The sequence below is a fragment of the Lipotes vexillifer genome, unplaced genomic scaffold (assembly GCF_000442215.2).
Source record: "Lipotes vexillifer unplaced genomic scaffold, Lipotes_vexillifer_v1.1 scaffold1161, whole genome shotgun sequence".
Classification (NCBI taxonomy): domain Eukaryota; kingdom Metazoa; phylum Chordata; class Mammalia; order Artiodactyla; family Lipotidae; genus Lipotes; species Lipotes vexillifer.
Window position 1 is genome coordinate 525,390 of NW_006780142.1, and position 13,346 is coordinate 538,735.

The following is a 13,346-nucleotide window of genomic DNA, read 5'->3' on the forward strand; positions in this document are numbered from 1 at the left end:
TCCCTACACAGTTCCGTGTTGTCTCTCAAGGATGCTCTTGGTGGTCCAAATGCTCTCTCTGCAATATTCGGCCTTCGGGATAAGCAGTGGGTATGCCCAGGGTGACCCAGGCTACTATCGGATAAAGCCCCGGTGGTGTGACTGTGTTGCTTCTCTCTGTCCTTTCCCTCACCCCCTTCCCTTTCCTCAGAGTGGCAGAACTCTAACCTGGCTGTAAAAAGTGATGAAGGTTCTGGTAATCATTGCGTGCAAAGTACCTTACTGTCTTCCTCTGCCTCTTCCTTTTTTCCTATTCTAATTTGAGTGTATTTTGTCCCTATCAAGTGAGTGGATTCATGTAGAGACAATATCTTTCAGATTCTAACTGTCTTAGCAGTAGGGTCAATGTTATTCCTTGTTGTATCTCCAGGGTAACGGGAGGCCAGACCTCAATGGAGCATTCTGATTTGGTTTGTTTTGATAGGGCTCAGTCAAAATGCAAAGTTTTTCATCAGCAAATAATAAGTGGAAAACTGAGTCTGATGTGCACCCTGATTCACACCCCTTTACAAACATTGGTCCCGCATCCAGCTGCACCCCATCTCTGTGTTACTGGTGACCTCCTTCTCACCCTTATATTCATCAAAAACGAAAGGGAAGAGATGGAGTCTCTACTGCAAACATTACTTGATTTTTTTAAAAAACACAGTATTTTATTTCTAATTAAAGTGACTCCAGCACAAATTTGCCTAATCCAAATGCCCCCAGTGTCACAGTGCCTACATTAAATTACCATATGTCTGCTCCCAGCACATACTACATGCTCGGTAAATGTTTTTGAAAGGAACTAAATTTGATTTAGATGCTTCAAAGTTTTGTTCTGAAAAGGTGAGTCTACATACTCTGTTATCACCATATGTATATATGGAGTTAATTCCAATCTTATTTCATAATGAGTCTCAGACATCATAGGTCTCCTTTCCTTCTCCTTCACGGGAGAGTAATTGAGTTCCAGGATATGAGATCTGCTACTAAATATGCAATTGCAATTTGCACTGAAATGTCAAATACATTATTTGGGAATACTCCAGATAACTTAGGAAGGTATTTAATTTAAAAATCTTCCTGAGGGGAAAAGTGAGTCTACATCAAATGAAACAGGAAGTACCCCTAGAAGTTTTAGAAGTCAGGTGGACAAATGGGCTTCTCAGAACTTTAGGAAAGGATGGGAAAGAATCTTCATCCTAGATGGTCACATATCAAAGAATCTAAAAATATCTCACACTTAAGTGCTTAAGTTCTGGATAAATATTAAAGGCAAATTTGGGCACTGTTAAATTTGGCGTCTGTATTAGTTTGCTAGTACTGTGAAAGCAAAATACCACTGACTGGATGGCTTAAACAACAGAAATGTATTTTCTCACAGTTCTGGAGGCTGGAAGCCCAAGATCAAGGTGTCATCCACTTTGATTTCTTCTGAGGCCTCTCTCTTTGGCTTGTAGATGGTTGCCTTCTAGGCTGTGTCTTCATATGGTCTTTCCTCTCTGCATGTACATCCCTGGTGTCTATGTGTCCAAATGAGGGCTCACTCTAACAGCCTCACTGTGACTTAATCATCTCTTTAAAGGCCCTGCCTCCAAATAGAGTTGCATTCTGAGGTCCTGGGGGTTAGGGCTTCAGCATATGAATTTGAAGAGGACAAAATTCAGCCCATAATGGTGTGTAAAGTTGTCTTGGAAACATATGACTCGGGCAGTAAGTATTGAGTGCTCACTGTGCTGTGTTTGGACTTGCTGGTATGGAAGGACACTTACACATAGTGTGGCTCTTACAAGGAGGTCCAGCAAGTCATGTGGTTGTTGTCTTGAAGTGAGATGGACTGGGATATTCACAAGCCAAGGACTCTCATCCACTGTCCATTTTCTACCATTAACCCAAGGGCTCTCTGCTCCAGTGGCTTTCCGGTATCCCTCCATAGCCATGTTGCAGGCTCAGAAGTGCATTCTTGCCAGATGGATGTTGTATGTGGAAATATTGGGGTACACACTAGATAAACGGTGCGTATAAATTGTATTTATGATTCAGTTCTCAACAGCCCATTACCTTTTAATTTCATGTTATACCAGTGCATCTAACTTTCCAGAAAGAAGGGCTCGGTTTAAGAACCAGTTCCATCAGCTATAGATGGTGCAGACTTGAGCAACTTTATGCCTCAGAATCACAGTTCTGTCATCTGTAAAGAGAAAGTAGAGCAGCCAATAGAATTGGGGGAACTGAATGAGATAACCTGTGTGAAATGCCAAGCTGACAAGAAGGACTTCCTACAATTTAAATTTTAACGTCATTAACATTTAATGATATTTCTGGCAATTTTGCCCCGGTGTTTGAACCAGACTCCCTTTACCCCCTCACACACACAATTAAAAATAAAATTGGTGCCTGTGTAGAAAGGACCAACACGTATGATTCCTTTCACTTCCCTGACGCCTTGAGATTACAGGAAGAGAGCCCGAAGTGAAGTGCTTAGACAAAGCCAGGAAGGGACACCTCCTGGCGTATCTCAGAAGTGACTCTGCTGCTGTGTAGCTGTGGGACCTTGGCAAGTGAATTAACCTCTCTAAGCTTCGGTTTTCTCATCTGTGAAATGAGAATGCGAAGAGTATCTACACCAAAAGGTTGTCATGAAAATTCCCTGCCGTAAACTACATGAGTACAAAGTTTGCACAGTGCCAGGCTAAGCTTATGACTGAAGTGGTCTGGAAATGTTTCTGCACTCTTTTCTTCCTTTTATGGTGAGATATGTAAGGAATATCATGAGTCCATTGGGAAATGGGAGAAGGAAGACAGAGGATTATGATAGGAGGGCCATGGGCTCAAGTGTTTGAAACTTTGGGAAAGAGAGACAGCGTACCTGCTCTGGAGCCAGACTGAATATATGTATCAGCTCCATGAAGCTTCCCAGCTGTGTGACCTCAGTCACGTTACCTAACCTCTCTCTGCTTCAGTTTGAGCATCTGTAAATTGGGGATGGTGATAAGGACACCTTACGGGGTTATTACGAGGACTCATTGAGTTACTATTTGGAGGACATAATAAGCATAATATAAGTGTTGGTTAACTGCTTTTAATGCCAGACTAGGTGTTGGAAAAAGAGCGTGCAGTTAAGGTCATTTCCTTCCTGATTAAAGGCATAGGCTGTTTCTACCCCAACTTTTTATCTCCTCAGAAAACCCCAGGTCCCAAGGGCTCTAGAGAAAATCCTCAGTTAATATCTGCCAATTCGTATTTTTATTTTCCCCATCTAATTTGGTTTATTGTATTGTACAGCTTTGTGCAGAGGGGTCAGTAGTCTAAGTGGGGGATGTCTTTAGCCCTGGGAATGATGCGAACGCCTGATGAAGCCTAACCCAAAGCCTGAGGCCAAATGTGTGCCTGCAGAAGCCTGTGTTTGGCACAATTCTTTCAGAAACTTTAAGACCGGGGAAACACTTCCTTGGTAACAGCAGTAGAGGGAACTCCCAGAGAGCTTGCTCTTTTGTTTAGATGATTTACTAAGCGGGTTAAACTTAACTGTCAGCTCCTTGACTGTAGGGACTGTTTCTCAAAGAGTCTGAAGTAACAGGGTGAACCCTGAATTTGGAGCCTGGGTTCCAACATGGGGCTCTGACATTATCAGCTTCGGGTGCAAGGCAGGTCACTTAACCACTTTGAGACTCTTTGCTCGCTTGGTACATGAGAATAATAAGATGTAAGTCAGCTTCACAAGGTTGTTGGGATCAAATCTACATTGTGTGTGAAAGTGTTTTATACTCTAAAAGGCATCTTCCAAATGTGAGTTGTTGTTGTTATTATTCTTGTTAATAAAGTCCCAGCAGAAAGCAAAAAAAAAAAAAAAAGACATAGGCTGTGGAGCCCAGTTAACAAGGTTTTAGACATTGCTCTTCCATTTACCAGCTGGGTAACACTGGGGAAGTTGTTTACCGTTTCTGTACCTCAGTCTTCCTCATCTATGAAATGGGGGTAATAATAGCAGTACCCAGATCATAGTGTGATGGTGAAGATTAAATAAATCAATGTGTCTGAAGCTCTCAGAAGAATACTTGGCACACAGTAGGTACACATATATGGTTATTATTACTGTTATTATCAAATGGCATTGGCAAAGCTAAGGTGAGAGTAGCTCTAGAGTAGGCATTGAGGAGAGTCCAGTTCTCTCTGTCCTGAAGCAAGTGGTGTCACGGGTCCTGGCCCTGGGGATGACTCAGGTTCTGTCCAGCTTTCACGTCCTCTGGGCCGTTGTCTTGGTAATGATCAGGATTATGCCTTCCTAGTAAATACTGGTTGTTTATTACTTTGGAAAACGTAAAGGGAGGCAGAATTTCAGTTTTATAAACATAACCCACTAAGAACTATTTTAGCACTTGGGCCAGTCTTCTGGCTGCCTACAGATTGTTCCTCATAATTGGGCCAGTATTTTAATCACATTAATTCATTTTGTTAATGTTTCCTTGGTTTTCTTCCTTTGTACTCTTTCCAAGAGAAAGTACTAGAACTGTGAGTCCTTCACACTTTAAGCTCTCTCTGGTTTGGAGATATTTGGGAGTCTTCAAAGCCTGAAAATGCTCCAGATAAAATGTTTATTTTAAAACTAGGACTATTGAAACATTTGAAGTGAGTTTTAACTCACCCTCTTTTTTTAAAAAAAATTCTGTTCTGTAGGTGGCTGTGTACAGTAGGGTAAACTCAGAAGGCCTTCAAGCGGTGGGCTTTGCAGTCCCCCTGCCCCATTATCTTGAAGAAACTATTGCTTTCAAAAGCGTAGACCTGTGAGTATAGTTCAATGACCTTACATTAAAGGAATATTTTAAAATACTGTTTTCAAATGTGGTGACAAGGGATGGAGAACAAATAGTTCTTCGAAGGGATTTTCCTGGAGAAACTGAACAGACTGAGGTTAATGTCCGGAGGTAATGGACTCTCCCGGTGGGTCATTAATTCCTGGGAATTGGCCTGTGCTTCAATTGCTATTGCTTAAGTAAACAATAAATAACATCACACAGATATGTAATGAACTATAAAATGACCACTTCTCTACCTGCATTGTAGATACGCCTGCAGCACATACAAGACTGCCTTCTATTAATCACCTCCCAACTTGATTGATCGGTTTCAATCAGTACCCTGTCCCCTATTTTCTTTTAAAATAGATTAATTTCATACTTTGGAGGTCAGGGACTAAAAGCGTTCATGTTAGGCCCGGTAAAAACGGTGTCTGTGCCGGAATATTTCAGACCTCTTCTCTCTCTCTCTCTGTCTTTCCTTCTCCCTTACACTTTCTGTTGCTCTGTAGCAGTTAGTTATAACTCTTACCGTGTTTCAATAATGCCAAGATTTGTGCTGATAACATTGGTTAGTGGAAATTGAATGAAACTTCCAAGGACAAGGACTCTTTTAATTCGGTTAATAATATAAGCTTTTGTGAGCTGCCCACCCACTTTCACCCTCATTCGGCAGTCATCCTGCCTAGCCCCCCAGTAGCCCGGAACCCTTAAGATTATTTCTTTCTTTATGAAGCACTTTGCTTGGTCTCCACTCTCTCCCACTTCTCTTCCTACCTCATTAGCTACCCCTTCTCAGTCTCTTCTGCCGGCTCTATCTTTCACTTTAGTTTTCCTGTTGTGGTGAAATATATATAACGTGAAGTTAACCGTGTTAACCATTTTTTCCCCCATTTTTAAGTGTGCAGTTCAGTGGCATTGAGTGTATTCGCAATGTCGTGTAACCATCACCATTACCTACTTCCAAACTTTTTCATCACCCAAAACAGAAACTCTGTAACCATTAAGGCATCATCCTCCATTCTCCTTTCCTCCAGCCCCTGGTAACCTCTAGTCTATTTTCCCTCTCTATGAATTTGCTTTTTCTAGATACCTCGTACAAGTGTAATAATATAATATTTGTCCTTCTAATTCTGGGTTTATTCACTTAGCATAAATATTTTCAAGGTTCATCCGTATAGTAACATATATCAGGACATAATTCCTCTTTATTACTGAGTAATAATCCTTTGTATGTATATAGCACATTTTGTTTATTCATCTGTTGATAGACATTTAGATTGTTTCCACCTTTTGGTGATTGTGAATAGTGCTGCTATAAACATCAGTGTACAAACATCCGTTTGATTTGCCGTTATCAAATCTGTTTTGGATTATACCCCAAGGTGGAGCTGATGGATCATATAGTATTCTATGTCAGCTTTCTGAGGAAACACCAAACTGTTTGCTGTAGCATCTGCTGCACCATTTTCCTTTCCTACCAGCACAAGGGTTCCAATTTCTTCAAATCCTAACACTTGTTATTTTCCTTTTGAAAAAGAAAGAAGAACCTAATGGGTGTGAAGTGGTATCTCGTTGTTGGTTCTATCTTGTTTTCTAAACTTGTCATCATTGGAGCACTTGAGGGCTTGATCTCTGTGTCTCTTCTCTTCCCACTTACTTCCACCCTTTTGGTGGAATCTCCTGTCTAAATACAATGGACATGCTGATGTATATTGCTAGCCCCAACTTCTAGACTTAAGTAAGCTCTTGCATTGTGGGTATTTTTACTTGGATATTCAATAGGCATCTCAACAATAAAATGTGCAAAATGATACTCATGTTCCAAGCTCCCCATCCCCTACCAACCGTGCACCTGCTCTTTCCACAGACTTCCAGTATCTGTCAATGGTGTCTCCATTCTACCAGTTTCTCAGGCGCCAGACCTTGGATTCATCCTTCACTTTTCTCTTTTCCTTGCCCTCTGTATCCACCTGCAGATTCTGTTGGCTCTACTTTCAAAATGCACCCAGAACTTCTGTTTGGGTGCATCTGCTCAGGGAGGACTTCATATAAAACAGCCCTTGCCCCAACACTCTCAACCCCCTTATCCTGCTCTGTTCTTCATCGCAGTTGACATCATATATATTTGTGTCCCCTGGACCCCAGTGTGAGGGCAGGAGCTTGTCTGGCTTGTTTACTGCTGATCCTCCAGTGCCTAGAATAGTACTGATTCAATAAATACTTGTTGAATGGATGGATGGAGAATAAGTGGAAGCTAGTGTACCTGCTCCTGAGGAAGTAACGAAATCAAGATTCTATATATGAAACAACTAAAAACAGTAAACCTCCCTGGATTTTTTTCCAGTGAAAATGGATTTTTCAGATAACTCCTACCCTATCATGTGACCAAAATATGTCTAGTTGAGCCCCAAGTGTTTTTGCCATGTTAGACATTTTCCTTCTGAAAGAGAGGGTATTGAACACCTTCTGAAAGAGAGGATATTGAGCAACCTGATCAGTTATATTTCTGTACCAAACATGCATTATTTGGCTGTAGCTACTTTCAGTTGTATAGAATCCTGCTTTGTTGAAGCTCTCCTCATACACACTCATTTTCTCTTCCACTTCTGTTAGCTTGTTAAGAATTTTGTTTTGAGTGAGAGAGGAAAACGTTGCTATTATAATATGAAAGGCACTAAACGATTTAGAAAACATTGATGGCATATGAATAATAAATTGTATCATTATTACCACAGAATTTTAAAAATGTGCTTGGGGTTACAGATTCCATTAAATTTTAAGCTCCTTGAAGGCAGAACAATGCCTTGGGCTCTGCATTCTTTTCAAGGCCTAAAGTCACCTTTTTAATTTGATAGACATCCACAAAATAATTGCTGAATGACGGTATTGAGTATTTTCTGCAAAGGAGAATCATACTTTTTCTTGGTTCCTTGTGGAGGGAAAGCATGAGGTAGTGGAGAGGATACTTGTAGGCCAGGGTTCTGGCGTTTTCTTCTTCTGTGGGCTTTGGGAAAATCGTCCTTGAGACACTGTGAAGTTCATTTCTGTTAGTAGCAAAAGGAATGTATGGGCCTCAGGTCTTCCTATCTCCATGGAGGATCCCTACAATCATATGTAAGTAATGTGTAAATTGTTATATGGATATTGGTTGGTACGGTTATTTTTATTCCTACCATGTTTTATTTTCATAAGATAAAAGAATAAAAGAAAATTTAAAAACATACTTTAAGCCTTATTCAAGTCAAATGGACTAAGCTTTGGAGCCCCTGCTGTTCCAGCCACTGGGCTGGACATCCAGTTAGGCATTTTTGCAGGCTTTGTTTCATTCAGTTTTATTTTTGTTGGGTCACACATACCCTCCTGTATAGATTATCTCAAAATCTCCATCAATTTATGACTTAATTCTTGAATTATTACTTTTTTAAGTTTAAAACCCCTTAAAGAAATATCCTCTGAGTCAAATATGGCTTAGTTTTTCAAAAACAAAGCATTGTGAATCAGTAATTTTTGAGGAATTATTGATTCTGTAAATTTTTTTTTAATGAAAAATCTAATTCCGGGTTATTGTAAATCAACTATGCTTCAATAAAAAAATGTTTAAAAATTAAAAAATAAAAAATTGAGTCAATCCAATAAATGGAAAATCTTTTATTCAGATGGATTTCGATTTCTTTTTGCCTAGAGTACAATATTTTCTACTAACCTTTAAAAATAATTAACTCCTTCATATAATAATAAGTTCCTTTAAAAGAAGTAGAAAGTTATTCAGGGAAAAATATGATAATTTGTTTTTGGAAATTTTAAGAACATGATGACTTATTTTAATGGGACTTGAGACCATGCTCAGCCTGACCTGCTAATTCTTTTATTCATTCAAATACCCTTTGGAAACTTCATTGTTCTTCAGAAGATATTTTCAGCTTTTATTAAATATAACAAAATAATTCAATAATTTGAAAAAAATATTCAAATTCAATGAAATAAAAAAAATACAATTTAAGTGCTGCTGGGTAGCCAACAGAAAAGGAGAGACACTCCGTACAGAAACTCAGTGTGTTCATAGTTTTCTGATTTTGTAATTGTCCTAATTTTAGACAATGAAAATTAATTTTGTCATGTACCTTAAATCTGATGTGGCCTCTGAGCTCTTGAGAGCAAACTCCCTTGTTTTATTTAAATTTGTATACATTATGACAATTCGAATCCATCTGAGACCTTCTGATGATGTATTTAGATTAACCTAAATAGGCTTAAGTAGATAAGGTCAATAATAGAAGCCCTGTCACAGAATTGTTGTTAGGATTTAATTTGTATATATGATATTAATTAACATAATATATCTATATGTTATTATAATTTGTATATAATATATATATAATTTCTGTTGTGTATATATATATATATATATATATATATATATATATAAAATTTGTGTGCATACACACACACACACACACATATGGCTTGGAACCAGCGCCTGACAATCAATATGTAATCCAAAGGTATTAGCTATGACATTGATGGTGGTGGTGACAATGATGATTGTGGTGATGTTCAGCTTCCCAGGATATCAAAAAGGAACAAAAAAGAATGTTTTGTCATTGTTTTTATCTTGCATGATGGGTAAAGGGACAATATGAAATGGAAGACATTATGCCATGCAAGTGGGTTTTAATTTTATTGCTAAAGCATATGTATGTCTTTTTAAAAAAATGACTCTAAGAGCTGTTGATGCACTGCATTCAAGTTTAATAATTCTGCTTTCTAAAATCCCACTGAGCTCTTTGAGATAAGAAAAAAAATCAACTAAAAGGAATAAATGGACAGAAGTCACACATTGGGGGAGGTCAAAGAAAATAAATATGTTCAGCACTAGGCCTAAAGATTGAAAGAGATTAATTTAAATGGCTCCACTTAGAGAATGTGACAAAGTTCCAACACTTTATGGCAGACACAGTATTTCATACTTAAGAGTTGTGTCCAGCTACATTCTCTCTTCACTCTCATATAGCCCCGTATAAATGGACGCCAGCTAGCTGCACACAACTGCAGCTCGAGAGAAGGATATGAGTATATGAACATGCCATCCAAGTTAATGATGCCATGGATTATAATGCAATAAAATAATAATCCATCTCTGCTCCTCGCGCAGTGCTTTTTAATTCAGCCATGACATCCTATATGGAGATGTTTATCCTGCCCTTCTCCCTGCCCATGGAAATGATTCTTCTGCAATCGGCAGGGGGCTATCTGATGTTTCACCAATAGGGTATATCAGCCCTGGTGATTAAGAGGATTACTTATTTGCTTACTCAGAAAGGATTAATGGCAGAGAGTAAAGGCTTTGTTGAAAAATCATGTGCCATTACTTTCTGGAGCTTAGGAAAGAGAGACCAAAAGGTATTAGATCATTTTACAAAGAAGCTTTTTATTCAAAAATTAAAATCTTGAACCAGCAAGTGGTCCCTTTCTGATGAATTCTGAACTAGTATTAAATAAAAAATCATTTTCTGGTAATATGCTGCCATTGTGTTCTGGCATTCTTTAAGCCAGAGTGTGCTAGAACTGTTTTACTCTAGCTGATTATTTGGGGAGATGATTTTTGGGTAGGGAGTCCTTTACACTTAATTGTATACTAAAACAACATGAATAAAGAGCATTTACTTCTTGCAACTTCTGGGAACTTTTCTTTTTACAGTGTATCTATGATGTTCCAATTTATATATAATACAAATCTTCATATTATTTTTGGGTCAATAAACATAATAGCAATTATAATGTTTTCTTTGACCCAAACATTATTTGATAGCAGCTATTAAATCTTATATCTATATGTGTGATTCCAAAATTCAAAAAGACTTACCATCTGACTGTGATATCTATTGTTATTTAAAATATCAACTTTAATAATGTACAAGAACATCAACAGAACAATAGCTGTGTTGAATCTTGAAATACATTAGACATTATCTATAAAATCTACTCCTTTGTGAAATTTTCAATTTTGAAAATAATGTTAGTATTTCCCTGTTTCACTTTCTGGTAAGCGTATAATGAGATTTAGTTATGGGGAATTTCTTTTTACTGAGATACGTTTTAACCAAAGTTCTTCCTAGAAAAAATTAGACATGAGGAATTGCCAAATTTTTTCTAGTGAGCCACTAAGTAAATGCTATTGATTATTAGATTAAGAATCTGAAATAAAATTTTGACTTGAATCTGCCTTGCCTGGGCCTGGCTGTGGAGTGAACAGAACAAGGAAGGGCCCTCGTGGAGGTCCACAGACTCAGGAGAAGGAAATTGCATGGGTCCAACGGCATGGATGAGAACACACTCATTGCTATCCTACTGCTCTCATTTCCCTTGCCTTGACCTTCTCTGAATACTTTCAGAGCCATTACCCACCCTTCCAAACAGTGGTACTAGAAGAGAAAATTTAGTTTAAAGGTATTTCCATTGGAAGCAGAATTAACTTCCTTAGAGTATGGGGAGATTTTGTTTTTAAACTAAAGTTGTTTTTTTTGTTTTTCCCATAGAAGGCACAGATGGCTGATATCTTCTTACATAATAATTAACTGAGACTAACAAAATGACACGAAGACAATTTAACATTCTATAAATATCCTCTCTGCTTTCATGATCATTTTATACAACACATGTGAAAGGTTGTTTAGAAGCCCTTGTAGCTTTGCTAGCTTATCTGCCCAAACAACACAATCTTGTAATTTGTGTTCCATATAAACTGAAACTTTTCTTATTAACCCTAGTGACATCTAAATATGTGTTTGTTTACTGCCAGACTCTACTAACTTTGTTGATATATTTTACCTTAAGCTGCCTGGCAAATTTGCAAATGCAGCAATTACTGCCGTGAATTGAATTTCAGAGGTAATGCCCTGGATTTTTCCTTCGAGACAATACAAATGATGCTGTCTAATGCCAGTGATAACTAGCCACAAGCCAAGTTCTTTTCCAATAAATACAAAGTTTATAATGAGATGGTGGCTTTCCTTTTATAGAGCGAAGGAAATTGGTAATGAAAAATCAAGACTGTTTTCCCCCCCTGAACTTTATTAAATCAAATGAATGACAGTTTGGTATTTAAAGTCAATAGCTCTAGCTAAAACAAACTGTATTATATGTGATTACATACCTCTTCTAAAATTAAGATAATAAAGATAATGAAAGTTTCCTTTTTAACTAGTTAATTCAAATGACGCAAAGCTTCAATTAGGCATTATATTTTTTGCTATTTTCAGTGCATTGCTAAAGTGGATTATAATTGTTGCCCCAATTACTTGAAAATTAAGGATTCCTTGCTGCATCCATATGTTCTGATTATTTCTACCAATTTCTTAAAAAGAAGTATGAACATGTTGACTGTCATCCCTCCCACTAAAATATCTGAAAATAAAGCTCCCGCCATGCCTCTCACTCTCCACTTCTGGAACCATGCTGGCTTCCTGTTAGAGGATTGAAACTACCTGTCAGACTACCCTATGCCAGAGCACCCTCCTTCTTTACCTGCTTCACTTACCCCCAGAGCTGGAATCCTGTCCTAGACCTCCTCACTGTCATGGGCTCCACGTCCCAGCTCTTGGTATACCAGAAACGGTGCTTCACCCACCTCTGGGACCTCTGCCCGACCCCCGATGCTGCCCTGCAGCAGGTCCCCGGCATAGATCACCTTTAGTAGGGCCCACCTCTACTACGTTGTTTACATGAACCTGATTTCCTTCCTAGACCCTCACAAGTCCTCACATCTCGGCCTTGATTTTGACATTCCCCAGGCATGAACCTCCTTGGTGAATACCTAAGCCCAGACCTCCTTTTTTTTTTTTAATTAATTAAATAATTTATTTTTGGCTGCATTGGATCTTCGTTGCTGCGCGCGGGCTTTCTCTAGTTGCGGCGAGCGGGGACTACTCTTCACTGCGGTGCACGGGCTTCTCATTGCGGTGGCCTCTCTCGTTGTGGAGCTTGGGCTCTAGGCACGTGGGCTTCACTAGTTGCGGCACATGGGCTCAGTAGTTGTGGCTCGCAGGCTCTAGAGCACAGGCTCAGTAGTTGTGGTATGCGGGCTCAGTAGTTGTGGCTCGCAGGCTGTAGAGCACAGGCTCAGTAGTTGTGGTGCGTGGGCTTAGCTGCTCCGTGGCATGTGGGATCTTCCCGGACCAGGGCTCGAACCCATGTCCCCCCCGTTGGCAGGGGGGCTCCCAACCACTGCGCCACCAGGGAATTCCCCCAGACCTCCTTTCGATATTGAGAATTTAATTTTAGAAGTGTGCACATACATCTTATAGCTATATACATACTCATATAAAGTTGAGATATAAACAGTGTGGTGACATCTGAGAGGATGCTTAATGAGCACGCAGAATAAAAGGTATAAATGCTGGTGTTTAAAATACTTCTTGGGACACGAAAGCAAAATGATGAGAAAAGAAGGCACTGGTTATTAACAGTGGTTTTACAGGAGGGTCTCAAGAGACTGTTAATTTTATTCCTATCAGATAATGACTTTTG